Source organism: Nelumbo nucifera, chromosome 3, assembly GCF_055504915.1.
Source record: "Nelumbo nucifera cultivar China Antique chromosome 3, China Antique-T2T, whole genome shotgun sequence".
NCBI classification, from domain to species: Eukaryota; Viridiplantae; Streptophyta; class Magnoliopsida; order Proteales; family Nelumbonaceae; genus Nelumbo; species Nelumbo nucifera.
The window spans coordinates 29,330,900-29,345,925 of record NC_142651.1 but is presented as its reverse complement, the minus strand read 5'-3'; the positions used below and the strand labels follow the sequence as shown (position 1 = coordinate 29,345,925).

The 15,026-nt window shown below is 36.5% G+C and overlaps 1 long non-coding RNA gene and 2 other non-coding genes across 3 annotated transcripts; 1 reads left to right on the top strand and 2 right to left on the bottom strand.

Annotated features, from left to right (window-relative positions):
* Positions 1-2,013: 2,013 nt before the first annotated feature.
* On the bottom strand, positions 2,014-2,104 carry TRNAY-GUA (transfer RNA tyrosine (anticodon GUA)). The gene is given in 2 exon segments: positions 2,014-2,049; positions 2,068-2,104. It is a non-coding gene; the product is annotated as a tRNA-Tyr (tRNA).
* A 2-nt stretch (positions 2,105-2,106) lies between these two features.
* On the bottom strand, positions 2,107-2,178 carry TRNAH-GUG (transfer RNA histidin (anticodon GUG)). The gene has a single exon. It is a non-coding gene; the product is annotated as a tRNA-His (tRNA).
* Positions 2,179-6,327: 4,149 nt separating this feature from the next.
* LOC104609494 (uncharacterized) lies at positions 6,328-11,950 on the top strand. The gene is made up of 4 exons (XR_737281.3): positions 6,328-6,660; positions 6,867-6,946; positions 9,839-9,962; positions 10,489-11,950. It is a non-coding gene; the product is annotated as an uncharacterized LOC104609494 (long non-coding RNA).
* The last annotated feature ends 3,076 nt before the right edge of the window (positions 11,951-15,026 follow it).

Here is a 15,026-nt window from a genome sequence, read left to right as displayed (position 1 = left end):
TAAAAAAAAAATAAAAATGTACAAACGAAATAAGAAAAAAAATTGAATAATAAATGATGGGTCAATGATCCAAATTTTCAAATCAACTTATGATGTCATAATTGAATAATAAATATTTAGAAAAGATAGAATATAAAAAATATAAAAATACAAAATTTTGTCAAAAACATTTGGAAACATTTCTAATGTTATATATTCATCATATTAAATAAAAATAATTGTTAAAATAAAAATTACTTTTATTAATGATGAAAGTGGAATGCAAAATTTAATAAAATGCTCCAAGAAAACAAATTAATAAAATGCTAATAATAATAATAATAATAATAATAATAATAATAATAAGGGTAAAATACCAAAACCTCCCCTGGAGTTTCTGACAATCATAAAAACCTCCCCTATAGTTTCACTTTAGCAAAAGCCTCCCCTTTATTTTTGAAAAAATTGACAAATACCTCCCATCAATGACTAGGACGGAAAACGTTAAATCAATCATCTTTTTTTAAATACCTATTTTACCCTTTTATGAATTAATGTACACATATTTTTACTAAAATACCCCTATCTATATATTATACTCTTTGCCCTCAAGAGGAATGAACCCAGGAAGAGACGAATCCAGGAAGAACAAACTCAGTTTCCCCTTCTCCACTACCTCCAAATATCACAAATCTATCATCGCCAATGATTGTGGTAGTATGACTCTCATGAGGGAAAGGTGGGGTCCCTTCACATTTGGGTTGGGTCCATTCTAAGATCCAATATATGAAGGTCATTTATCTTCTTGGAGCCGTTGGTACCCCCTAAAACTATGTTGTCTCTTGTACCAGGCTGTTGACCTGTAGTTACAAGGGTGCTCCATGACATTGTTTCAAGATCAAGCATGAGAACATCACTGAAATGCAGCCCTTCACAACAACCTTGAAATAGGTAGAAGGAAAAAATAGTAGAAGAAATAAGAATGTAGAGTGCAAATGGAAGGTGAACTTTTAGTTCTTGGAAAGGAGATCTTGATTTTCTTTGTTCCATAAGGATCCTAACTAGGTAATTTTCTAGAAAAAATAAACCACAGTTGTCGTCCGATGAGTGGGAGATGACTATAGGCATCAAGAATGTGGTCGTACTTTGATGGTTTGCGGATGATAGTAATAGTAAAATCAAAAAATTATGACAGAGAAAACTGAATAGAGCTAAATGGATCGAGAGAAAAAATGAAGTTGTATTCTGATGTTTTTCTCTGATTAATCGAAGCAGTACAGAGGGGGATATATATAGAAGATGGAGTCAGTTGAAAGTGAACCGATGTACATGAACGAAGACTCATTAACTCACCTAGGGAGAGGTATCGGCAGACTTTGGAACTAAATTACTTTGGAAGATACAACGGCTTGTATCGAAATGGAACAAACATTGAAAATAGACTTAGCTTTACTGTTATTCGAGGTGACTGAATCACCGACTTATGGAAATGTTAAACAACATTTAATATACTTTTTTGTTGGAGCTTGAGGAGCTTGGGTTGAACATACTTTTCTACAAAGGTTTCCAAAATGTGGTTGTATTGGCCGTGTAGAGAGTGTTCAGGAGTGGTGGTGGGTGGTGGGGTTGGCGAGGGTGTAGATGGGTCAGGGTGGTTCGAGGGGAGGAGACGTTGCTATTGTTGGGTTTTCTATTGCTGTTGTTGTTGCAGCTTGAGTTGTTTCTCCTTGAAGACTTCCCACCACTTGCCAAGGCGCTTGGCAGTGCGACCGAGGACTTCGGAGGTGATTTTCTTCCACTTGTTGTCATACTTGGCTTGGAGAGAGATGATGAGGTTCCGGTCCAGGGGTTTGCCCATGCGTTGAGAGATGAGCTGCCATTCCTTTGGTCCATATTATTTAACGTAGGTGCAGAGGAGTGTGTCTTCTCTGGGTTGCCAACATTGCCTCTCCTTCGTCTCCTAACCAACATATCTTCTGTTGCTGCAGCTTTTTCTCTTTTGAAGAAGACGAAGATAATAAAAAATGAAAAAGATCCGACCTGCCGGATTCGAATCAGCGACCTAAGGATGGCTAAAGGTCATTCCCACTACAGTCCTCCGCTCTACCAACTGAGCTAAGGTCGGACTGTGGCTGCTGGGATTCGAGCCCAGGTCTCCACGGCCACAACGTGGAATTCTCACCACTAAACTACAGCCACAAGTTGAGACAATCTTTTATTATTATATAGAAGAGCATAAATCCTGTCGCATCCCTCCAAACTGATGCGCACCATTTTGATTTTGATCAGGAGACGTGTATCGCATAGAACTTTATACAAGGTGTGATGGCAGGAGAGGTTTTAACTACATAGATTTTACTCACTCAGCATTCCTGAAGGCTAATGAGTCAAAACCCCACTTTGACTAAAAAAATTCTTTATGTATTCCATTTGTGAGGGAAAAGATTACATGGACGTTGAGTTGATAAAACAAGAATCTTAGGCCTTGTTTGGTTTGCTCTTTTAGTAGGTCTCATTTTTTTTAATTCTTACTTATGGGTAAGAATAAATAACATTAGAGCATTTGGTTATAAAATACTTGCCATGGGCTTCATTTATTTTCATAAAAAAAATCAATTCATAGCATAAAAATCGAGATAGCCTGTAATGTGAAAAATAATCATTCCCCATCTTGCTCATTTTTCATTCTTTAAAGAAATTCTATGCCAACAATGAGGTGGGTCTATAAACCACCACCATTGGAAAATTGTTGTGGAAACTTATGCCAACAAGCATTGACTGTCAGTCATCCATTGGTAAGCATCTATACCGACAATGAGGAACATATGACACTTGCTAGTTTAAAAAGAATTCATTTTTTAGGAAAAAAATGTTTAGTTCATAGCAATATTTTCTCATACTACCCATTTTTATCCATTCTTATCTATTGTAGAATTTCATCTTGGATAAAAATGAGAAAGAATGAAAGTTGAACCAAACATGGCCTTAGTTACTATATCACATTGGCCGAGTCCCCTCTCTCACTTTTTCTGTACTAGTTAAAAAAAATACAAATCATTTTTCTGTTGGGTAAAAGAACCTAACTTTTGACATCTTAGTAGTTGTTTTTTTAATGAAGATACATAATGGGTAGCCCATCCCCCTCCCCAACCTTGATGGCAGTAGAATTTGATCCCAAGTCTTTTTTTTCCTATGAGTCATCCTACCAACTAACTATGGTTTTCAAAATCGAACCAGACTGGATAGTCGGACCGGAAAAACCAGAAACCGATCATTTAATTGGTTTCGTTTTCCCCCAAACCCATTTTTTCTTCCAAAACCGTTGATTTTGGTCAACAAATCACTGAACCGGCCGATTAATCGTTCGAACCGTTTTAATCGTTTTCCAATTTTTTTAATTTTTTTATTAGAACGGGCCAGCCGTTTGGGTCGAACGATTGGACCATTTGAACTGGTAACCTGACACCTGACCGGTTCGATCATCGATTCATTTTTAAAAACCATGCAACTAACCACTGTCAGTTCGCACTAGATTTAAGTTAGTGCCTTCAAAAATAAAAATAAAAAAAAAAGTTTCGGCTTTTTCAAATTATCCAAAGCATTAACACAGAGAATATAAGCAGCTCTTCTTCCCTATCCTTTAAAATTTGTGGAGGTTCGCATGTTTATGCTCTAACATGATCAAATCAAAGATAACCTTAAATTTTAATTAATTTTGGATGAGTTTCCAAATATCTTCGTTGGCTTCATGGGCCCACAACAGGGGTAGCCCGTTCCCTACCCATAACCCTCAATCTTGGTGGCAAAAGGGGATTTAATCCCAGGTCTTCGCTACAAATAGCTAGAAAATCCATCAATTAAGCCACAATCGATTGGTAATGTCTTTGTGGTATTATGAAAAAATTAATCAATTTTGAAAAGATCAAATCGTTTTAAAACAAAAGTGAAAGGTTGTAGAAAGTATGTGGTATTGAACTCTTGTGTGAAAATATGATTCTAAAAGTGGGTAGGCAACACAAGAATCATCAGCGCACGCCCATTGATATAAGATAAGAATATTGAATTTGGTTGGAATAAGCTAATATCCAGTCCATTGATATAAGATAAGAATATAGGTGTCAATGGACCAGATTTGGGTTGAAACCAATCTAAATTAAAATGAATTTGAACAAATTGGATGGTCTGAACATTGAATTGGTGGACCGATCCAAGATGATCCAAATATTCATTGGATTGGATTGGACCTAGTCCATTTGTAATGGACTCACATTGGACTGGATCGGATTGGACCAAATCCAGTCCAATTGACACCCCTAGGGAAGACAAATTGGGCTATAAATAGATCAGACTAAATCAGACCAAGGACCCCCACCCAATAACTGCATGGGCAAACAAACAAATAAATGGGTTGGAAAAAAAATCAAGAAGAGACTTGACAAAGCCCATACGCCTGTGCTTTTCAGAGAGAGTTGGGCCTGGCACTTAAATGTTGAAGGATCAGATCCAACTGTGTAAAAGAAAATTTCCTTTTCAACCCTTTTGAAGTCATGGAATAAATAGTCGTTTGGCCAAAGGAAATTAAGAGAGCTAGTGCACCAATTGGAAGAACAACCAGAGCAAGAAACAATGTGAGAGGCATAACAAGAAATTGAGAAGCAGATGGCTTCTCTATGAGTTGACCTCATACTTGGTTGTCTGAACCAGATTTCAGAATCAGACTAATTACCGAGCTAGCTGGTTTGAATGAACTAAGCCCGAGTGCCAACTGCCAAGTAGATTACCCTAGTGTTTTTAAGAGCTCTTGTACAAATGATTTTTTGTTTCTACAATTTGTGCACTCCTTTAAATAACATCACTCTTTCTATAATAAAACGTTAAATTTTAAAAGTTGTAGAAATCACGCTCATGAGATGAAACAATCAAACTAATGGAGAAACATCTAGAGAGAGAGAGAGCACAACATAACATACCAAGGTTCTTAAATATCAACACAGGCCCATACGCCCATCGGCCTGTGCTTTTATTTATTTTTTTCAAAATCGGTTCAGAGGGGTTGGTTTAAGTCCTGGTTACCCTCTGAACCATGGTCTGATCCGATACAGTCCTTGTAGGGACATATCGAGAAGCTCCTGGTATGATACATATCGATACTTTGAACCTTGCAACATACGTATATAACACAAAGAGAGACGTAAAACATAAAAGAAAACAACCAAATACTAGGGGACTGTTTGAAAACTCTCCCACCTGTTTCTATTCTTTTAGAAATTCCATTACTAGAACAAGAATTTTATTTCTTGCTCTTGGAGAATAGTACAAGTATTGGGCAATTTGTTCTTTGAGAGCGGATTTTGTTCTACATAAATAAAAACAACGTTTGGATAATGAAACTATTTCTTAACATCAGTTCTACGAATCCGTTCACATTAAGTCTAAAATTAACAAAAAAAAAAACGTATCACGTGGCAGGAGGACATGAAATTTAAAAGAACGTTCTGCATCAGTGGAGGAGAGGGACGAGCGCAAGGATTGTCCTGCAATGGCGACAACAAATTTTGGGTGATAATGACCTCCATTCCTGATAGCAGATTGAAATCATCCCATGCGTAGCAACTCTTCAAGGTGGAGGAAACTAAGATTGGACCTTTATGATGGGTTGAATGACGACAATGGCTGCTGATGACCTGTTGATGGCCAACAACCAATACTCAATGGCTGTTGAACATATGAAACCAATGATGGACGACAGCTGAGACTCAACGGCTGGTACTGACTTGCTACTCGTTCTTAAGCAGCCTCTCCGACTTAGCTTTGGCGATCCCTTTTACTGTTTTTTCGGAGTTATACAGGGCTGTTATATAGGGTTTGAGTTTATATTTTTTGCACGAAATGACAATAGCATCCCTTCTCTCACGTGGGGACATTTCACTCGTGTTATTAGACATGGATGTTGTGGGAACTGCACGTTCCCATAGAACGTGTTCTTTGAGAACGTCAATTTGTCACTTCTAAAGGGATTCGACTATGATATGGGCAAGATATGATATCTGAAAAACTTCTAACCAGTCAACTGGAATCATAAACGTGGTAGTTAATCAGGGTCCGGATGTAGCAAACACGCTAGGTGAGCAAATTAAGTAAGCACCTAATAGTGTGTTGACATTTGGCCCAGCTAAAGCGCCTTGCATCCAAACTCCAAACGTTTTGTTCTTCTGTTAGTTATTATTTATTATTTTAATATTTGTGTTAAAAATAAAAAAAGGAAAACCTGTCCCATTAATGCATCGGTCTCTCCATCTCCAATTTATTTATTATTTTAATATTTGTGTCAGAAATAAAAAACAAAAAATCAAAAAGGAAAACCTGTCCCATTAATGCACCGGTCTCTCCATCTCCAACCTTCTGCCATTTAGGGTTCTTCCACACCTCTGGACCTTCAGCGCCACTGCAACTCGTTACTTGGGGCAGCAGTTCTTCAAGTCCTCACCTGCGATTTCATCTCAAGAAACCCATTCATCCAACCTCAAGAAACCTATTCATCCAATCTCTAGCCATTGTATTCCTCATTCGCGGGTTCTGAACTTCTCCCACCTCTGCACCTTCAACTGGTTGGTTGGGGCAGCAGTTCTTGAAGCCCTCACCTACGATTTCATCTCAAGAAACCCATCCATCAAATCTCAGGTGACTATAATCTATCATCTCTATATATGCTTTACGGTTTCAATTTATCTCCCACTTTCATTTCTTTAGGGATTTGTATAAACAACATGGGATTTCAAACAAAACGCAAATTCCTGATTTTCTGGAATGGTTTTGTTGGATTTTTGTGGGATTTTATCTTTGTAACCATAAGTTCAATACATGATATATTGATTGGAAAAATGCAGATTATGTTACTAATCATTCGTGGTATGGATCGACCCTCCCCATCTTGTTGCAAAGGTACTGGTGGGAGATCATCTATGACGTATGTTCTTTACCACTTTTTTTTCTTTTAGTTGAAACTTAGTGATTTAATCCCTTTTAATTTGGTTGGGCAGTAGTTCTTGAAGCCCTCACCTGCGATTTCATCTCAAGAAACCCATTCGTCCAATCTCAAGAAACCTATTCATCTAATCTCTAGCCATCTGAAATGAATTGTTTGCTTTCCCAAATAGCAAATAGAGCTTTACATTTTAAGAATGCTTACAAGGTTGTTATGGAGACTACAGAAAAGCTTTTAAAAAAAGTGACAGAATGTTCGAAAACTCGTATCAATTCATGATATCTAGTGTAGGTAAAAAGTGGAAAAAGGTGTTTCCTCTAGCGAAGTTATCTATGTCATTTAAATTTTAAACTTTAATAATTAAGTCTTAGATCTTTTAGTTGTATTTGAATGCAGGAATTGAAGGGCAAAGAGATAAAGGAATACAAGAGATACTTGGACAATTCTTTTCTATGAAATCTGATTGCATATAATTGTACAAAAGCCTTGCAATTCTCTTTTGGAAGCATGGCTATGATTTTTGATATAGTTTTTTTCTATACATGCTAAGCACATATTTTATAGTTTCTTTTATTGGTAATTTTTTTTTATAGTTTCTTTGGTTAATAATATCATTGTAACCAAGGAAGTAATTATCTTTTGCTTAGCATATTTTTATTGATTTTTTCTTTTGTTTAGTTGGGATATGAATTGGGTATTGGCCTTTCATTCGATACTAATTCAAGCTTGAAATTTGGAATTTGTAGCCTTTCAATGAGCCTAGTGTGTTTGGGGAAGCTTTTTCTTGCTACTATATATGCAAAATTTATGAAATTTTTCTTTATTTTTGCACCAAAAGGTAACACTTAATTTGAGGGATTTATTTTGGTTGGGTAGAATTGGAATTTGACTCCAATTCTTGGTGGAATGACATTCCCCCATTCCCTCCCCCCTCCCTAGGGAAGAAGAATCCCCTACTAGCTTATTTCAATTCAGGTGGGGGAATATACCAATTTCAATTTCGATTATGATTATGATCCAAATGGACCCATAGTTCTTAACTCTCATAAAATAAAATTGTTACATTCCAAGTTGTTATCGTTGAGGCTGTGCTTAGTTTGAAAGAACCGAAATTTGAGGGAAATTTTTAAAGAAATTTCACAAAATTTGTTAAAAACTCTACTTTAACATGTCCATCTTTTATTTTCTAGCAAATCAAACATAGCCTAATAAATTGACATAGAGTATGCAACTTAGGAGTCAAAAGAGTTACAATTAGGGTTCAAGTTGCCCATTTGGTATTGACAAATTACTAATTTCCATTACATTTAGTAATACAATCCCATAATTTTTTTGGTAATCCAATCCCGGCCATAAATTTCATATGAACACAACAAGAAGAAAAAAAAAACTTCAAATAATTTGATGTCCCAAATATAACTTAGCCATATCTTTACATAACTAATAATGCTCATTCTGAAGTCTATTGTTTTAGCCATACCGCCAATAAAATAACAATACTATAATAAGTATAATGCATTTGACATGTTATTAATTTCAATCTATCCTCCAAGAGGGAAACTTGCTTCTCAAAACATTCCATACTACTATTCTCTTATAGTGATACATGCTCTTCGAACTACTCCAAAACTTTGCTTTTTGCATCCAACCATCTTCCAAGTAGTAAATTTGTATGCATATGCTAATTCAGACATGTCTTAAAAATTGTATAGGATGCACCAATCAAAAATTACATCTACTGCTGATACAAAAGGCAAAAAAAATATAAAAATTAGGTATTAGATAGAATGCAATTAGCATGAAAATGAAAAGCATATTGAGGAGATTTTTTACTAGCCTTGTGTTGCATGTTCTTGTAATATATTCCTACAAGAGTTAAGAGAAGAAAATAAATTCAAGAAAAAACTGGATGGACAAATTTCCAACATCTTAACGTTGTTGGTAGCAAATAAAGTTCACAAAGAAACAAGTTGATTCTAAAAAAAAAAAAACAAGTTGCAGAAACCATAATCTAGGCTAATCATTCTCACAAGTCATCCCAATCAATTGTTTAAATTGTTTTGTTCTATCTATGGACATGTTTTAAAGTTGTTTGTACTAGAGCATTTAACCAAATAGTGCTAGCTCTTGGAAATGGATTCCAAGAGCTACTAGTTTTGCACCAACAACTAAGAAACAAAGATAGCCCTTTTTAATGATTAACCAAGTGATACCCCAACTCAATTCTAATCCAAGTACACCTATATCCTACAATACAAATTGAAGTTGCAAGGGAAAAATGCTGTACATAGAAAAAAGTTACAAAGAACAAAGATTTGTATTAGTTACTTTTAACTAATAAGTTTTAATAATTAACAAAAGCATGATTACTAGTGATGAGGACCATTGTAGATGATTCCAGACCAAACTAGTTAATAAGTATGTTAAATCCAATCTTACCAAGCTGTTGAACAACATAACGCCCATCTTTATAGGACTCTTCCAACCAAATTAAAAGGGATTAAATCACTAAGTTTCAACTAAAAGAAAAAAAAGTGGTAAAGAACATACGTCATAGATGATCTCCCACCATTACCTTTGCAACAAGATGGGGAGGGTCCATCCATACCGCGAATGATCAGTAACATAATCTACATTTCCAATCAATATATCATGGTTTGAACTTATGGTTACAGAGATAAAATCCCACAAAAATCCGACAAAACCATTCCAGAAAATCAGAAATTTGCGTTTTGTTTGAAATCCCATATTGTTTATGCAAATCCCTAAAGAAATGAAAGTGGGAGATAAATTGAAACCGTAAAGCATATATAGCGATGATAGACTATAGTCACTTGAGATTTGATGGATGGGTTTCTTGAGATGAAATCGCAGGTGAGGACTTGAAGAACTGCTGCCCCAAGTAACCAGTTGCAATGGCGCTGAATGTACAGAGGTGTGGAAGAACCCTAAATGGCAAAAGGTTGGAGATGGAGAGACCGACGCATTAATGTGACAGGTTTTCCTTTTTGGTTATTTTATTTTTTATTTTTAACACAAATATTAAAAGAATAAATAAATTGGAGATAGAGAGACCGACGCATTAATGGGACAGGTTTTCCTTTTTGGTTTTTGGTTTTTTTATTTTTAACACAAATATTAAAATAATAAATAATAACTAACGGAAGAACAAAACGTTTGGAGTTTGGATGCAAGGTGCTTTAGCTGGGCCAAATGTCAGCACGCTATTAAGTGCTTACTTAATGTGCTCACCTAGCGTGCTTACTACATCCGGACCCAGCTAATCAGGGGTTATTTATCAAAATTCATAGGTGGGTTTTGATTGATCAAAACTCTTCCCATACCATATCTTTTCCACATCATAGGTTTTCCCCTTCCAAAGAGTGCATTCTTTGGGTGTTGTTCTCATGTGGGAATGACTCATTTCTTTTGTTTTGTTGTTTTTTTTTTTTTGCCAAACACATTTTTGTTCTGCAAAAACACAGAAAACAATAGAAACACTCTCACAAAATGTTGCCAAACAGGGCCTAGGAGAACGAAGCGATACTTGAGTGCACCTTATTCTCCATCTTCGCTTCTGCATATTTTCTTCAGCTTAGCCCCATATACTGCCACTGCTACTACAACTTTGTTGCAGATTTTGTCAAGAAAATGGAAGTATGCATACCCCCAAGACTTGTTGAAAAACAACACACCATAAACTCCCAAAAACCCAACTACAAATCCTGGTGCAATTCCAGCATAAAACCAAAGCATTTTGTCCTCTTCTCCTGCTCAATTTCCACTAACAATTGGCATTGGAACATTTGTTGGAGGTAAATCACCATCTTCTACTATGCAGCTCTTGAGTGGAGGTCCACATAATCCTGGGAATTGGACCAAAAAGGTTGTTGAAGGACAAGTTGAGGTGACTTAGAAAGGTCAAAGTAGACATGCTTGTAGGAATTGGACCAGAAATCTGGTTTCTCGAAAAATCCAGAGATTCTGTGGTATTTTTCCTGTCAAATTGTTTCTTGATACATTTAAACTTCGTATCCATGAAGATTTGTTAGCTCTTCTGGGATCCCTCCGACTAAAATGTTGCTAGAGATGTCCAAGCTGGTTACGAGCTGAAGTGTCTTGGTATACAAGAGTTCTATTCCTTTTGTAGTCACAGCCAATTTGTCTTCATGCCTATAAAACATCGGCGCTAGCTGAGAATTATCAGTATAATAGTCCCAGGGAATATGATCAAGCATGCTCATGGAATGATGGAATCATCATCCCTAGTTTCATTCAACAAAACCATGGCACTAAGAATATTGACTAAACAAGGAGGAATGGTTCCCAACAGATTATTTTGTGAAAGATCTATTACTTGTAGAAGTTGAAGGTGGCAAAGTCGTGGTGGAATGTATCCGTGAAATATTTTTGATCGAAGACTGAGAAACTTCAGCTGTGAATGGTTCCTTCAATTCCTATCCATGGAGGGATTGTCCCAGAGAATTTGTTCTCACCAAGATCAAGAGTCTCTAAACGGTATGAATTCTTCAAAGCAGAAGGAAACTCCCCGGAGAAATTGTTTATGCTTAAATGTAATGAGGTGAGGATATATAGAGAACTTATCCAACTTGGAATCTGTCCAAATAGTTTGTTACTCGACAAATCTGGTTTCCAAAAATAATGAAAATTGACATCCCGACACTGAGGGAGCTCTCCAAGGAAATGATTGTTTGAGAGACAAAGAAATATCAGTTCCTGCACTTTGCAAATTGTTGAGGGTATTTTACCAGTCAATCTGTTATCTGAAAGATCCAAGATCCACAAGTTGGGGATTGTATAACCAATACTTGAGGGAATGTGTCCTGAAAGCAAATTTTTTGAGAGATTGATGTGGGAAGCACGACAGGAGAGGTTCTGAAAACAATTGGAGATATTGCCTGATAAGCCTGTGTTAGAAACATCTATATATGAAAAATTCCTTTGCTTTTGGAGCCACAGAGGAAATCCAGGCCCCAGTTTGCAAGATGGCATTATAATAACAATGAGTTGAAAAGGAGAAACCCACGTGAAACTGAATTTGAGGACGTGTCTAAATATCTCATTCTTGAGAGCTTATTTAAGTGAATTTAAGATATGAAACCATCCAAGGAATTATTAGATATATCAAACACTTGTAGTCTTGAAAGTTGGCCAAGAGAAATGGGGATTGGGCCAGAAGATGAGTTTGAATAAAGAATAATGCGTTCAAGATTCTTATACTCTCCTAAATGTTCCGGCAAGTAGTGCCCAGTAAAGTTGTTCCCTCCGAGATTCAAAGTCTGTAATTTAGACCCATGAATGCAATAATGGGAGGAATTTTCCAAGAACCCAGATATTTCTCCCCTAAATTTATTTTTTGACAAATCTAAACTGCTCAAGTTGCAGAGCATACTCAATGGCTTGGTATCTCACCTTCAAACTCATTATGACTTAAATCAAGATCTATAAGGGAATGCTTTCAAAAGCATTATCTGTAATTGAACCATGAACACGATTCCGACCCAGATCAAGATTTACAAGGTGGCTAAGATTAAACAACCGGAGATGAATTGTGGAACTAAATTGGTTCTCACTGAGATCAAGGACAGTCAGAGATGCGAAATTGACATGCAACTGGGGAAGTTGGCAATATTTTAAGTGTAATTCTCGAAGAGAAGGAAGCATGTTAATCGCATGAAACCACCCACTTAACTGAGAAACACTATTCCCAGAGAGGTCCAGAAACAACAGAGAAAACAGAGTAGACAGCCAATCCAGTTCATCAAACCTTACTCCTGAAAGAAAACTGAAATCGAGGTGCTGCAGGTTTGAGAGGTTAACCAGTTGAGGTGGAACCTTCCCTTGGAAACTTGCATCAGAGAGGTTAAGATACGTCAACTGTTTCAGGGAGCCAGCCAAGGAAACTGTGGATATGAGTTGCACTAAAGTCGTTTCTGCTCAGGTCCAAATAATTCAAATGTTTCAATCTAAGTAACGAAGGATTTAACTCACCACCCAGGAATGCGTCGAAATAATCATCAACGTTGTCATCGCTTAAGTAAACAGCGTTTCGAAGATGGAGCTTGAGGACGTGACCATTGCTTTTGCTGCACTCAACTCCCTTCCATGCACAGCAATCATGGCCCACCCAAGATGAGAGACAGTTCGATGGATTTGTAAGACTTAGTCTGAACTCGAGGAGAGCTCGACGCGCTCACTCTCGATGCAACTCGCGTTTGGGAATCCAGAAATACTACTCAACCCTTTTGCCAGTAGAAGCAGAAACAAGTGAAACAGAGTAACCATACGGCCATTGGATGATGTGACCATAGTTTTTTCTTGGTGAGAAGCAAAACTTAGTTTTCACAATGCAAATTGGTTCTGTAAAGGAGTATTAAAAGGACTTATAGACTCATAATCAACCCACTAGTCATGCACAGTCTTTTTTTTTTCTTTCTTGGATTTTATTGTAGTAATTGCAGATTATGGTTGGGATGGAAAAGAATGGTTTCCATCAATCTCGACTTATTAGAAATTTCCCACCAGAAATGGGTGGTTGTAATGGGGATTATTGCAATCCAAAACTTAGAAAATGGGAAGCAAGGAAAAGGAACTCATCAGTCAGCAAGATCTCACCAGTCACCATCTTTTGACTTGTTCTGATTCTATATTAGTACAGCGAATGCACCTTTAAGAGAAAACTAGGCCATGTATGAGTTTAATTTTACAACCCCTTTCATTATAATGAACTCATTTATCTAATATAGTTCAGTTTATCAAAACACATTAACTGAAATTATTTCTTATTCTTAGGGTCCATACTTTCCAAACAAGCTTCTAATACATCTGAAAATTTAATGCTTCCTGGTAAGCTTGTATTGAAAACATCTATAATTGAGAAGTCTATATAAGAAATCCAATCCAGGCCCCAGTTTATACGATGGGATGGAAAGATGCCCAAGAGAAATAGGGCGACTAGGAATCTTATATTCTCTCCTAACTGCTCTGGCAAGTGTACAATAAATTGTACAAGTTGCAGAGCATACTCAATGACCTTGGTACCATGCCTCCAAGCTCACCAAGTGTAACTAAAATCAAGATCTACAAGGGAAGTCATGCTTTCAAAAGCACTATCTGAAATTTAACCATAAAAATAATAATTCCAACAGACAGAGATGTACTAAAGGTGGCTAAGTATATGTTTGGCATCGATGCTGCAGATATAGCACCGTTCTGCTGATGTATGGGTTGGAAGCACCGTTTTTTTAAGAAAATGATATCTTTTTTTTTGTTTGGAAATGTTGCTGTCAGGTAGGACGTTTCCTGAAACAACAACACCTTCTATTTGGTACTAGTGCTCCATATCTGTTTTTAGCACTGAAAGTTGTACCATTATAGAAAATCCACATCACTATCACATCATGTTCTCGTTGGCAACAAGAAGCTCCAATATGAAAAAACATCAAATTCGACATTGCTCCAAAGTCCAAACCACGCCTTATTGATTTCCAAAACATGACTTAGAACACCATTTTTTTTTATGAAAAAACAGTTCCAAATATATTGACATTTCCTGGAACACCGTTTTTTCCAACATGGCGCTGATGTGTCAAATAGACACAAAGACAAAAGGTGGCTAAGGTTGAAATTGAAGTTAGGATTTCAACATAGCATTCGTCTTACTGCTGCACTATATCAACAAATGTGATATAATGCCTGGTTAACGTCTCTCCTTTTATGGTCAAATTGTTCGAGGCCAAATACTGAAATACTTTGTGCATGACTTTGAACGTGGGTAGATGCTCTAGTTAGCAGTTAGCACATAATGTTTAGAAATGTTCTTCCAACTCCCTTTGCCATAGTACTCCAAACCCATAAGAAAAAGCCCACAAAAAAAAGAAAAAAAAAATTATGTAGAAATATGAATTTGAGAAAAAAACTAATAAATTAACAAGGCAAATTAGGATCCTACTAGCAACCATAGAGATGTTATTTTGTCATTCAATAATAAAATATTATTAAATGCATATATCCAAAATATATCTAGGTGATATGAGCAAAA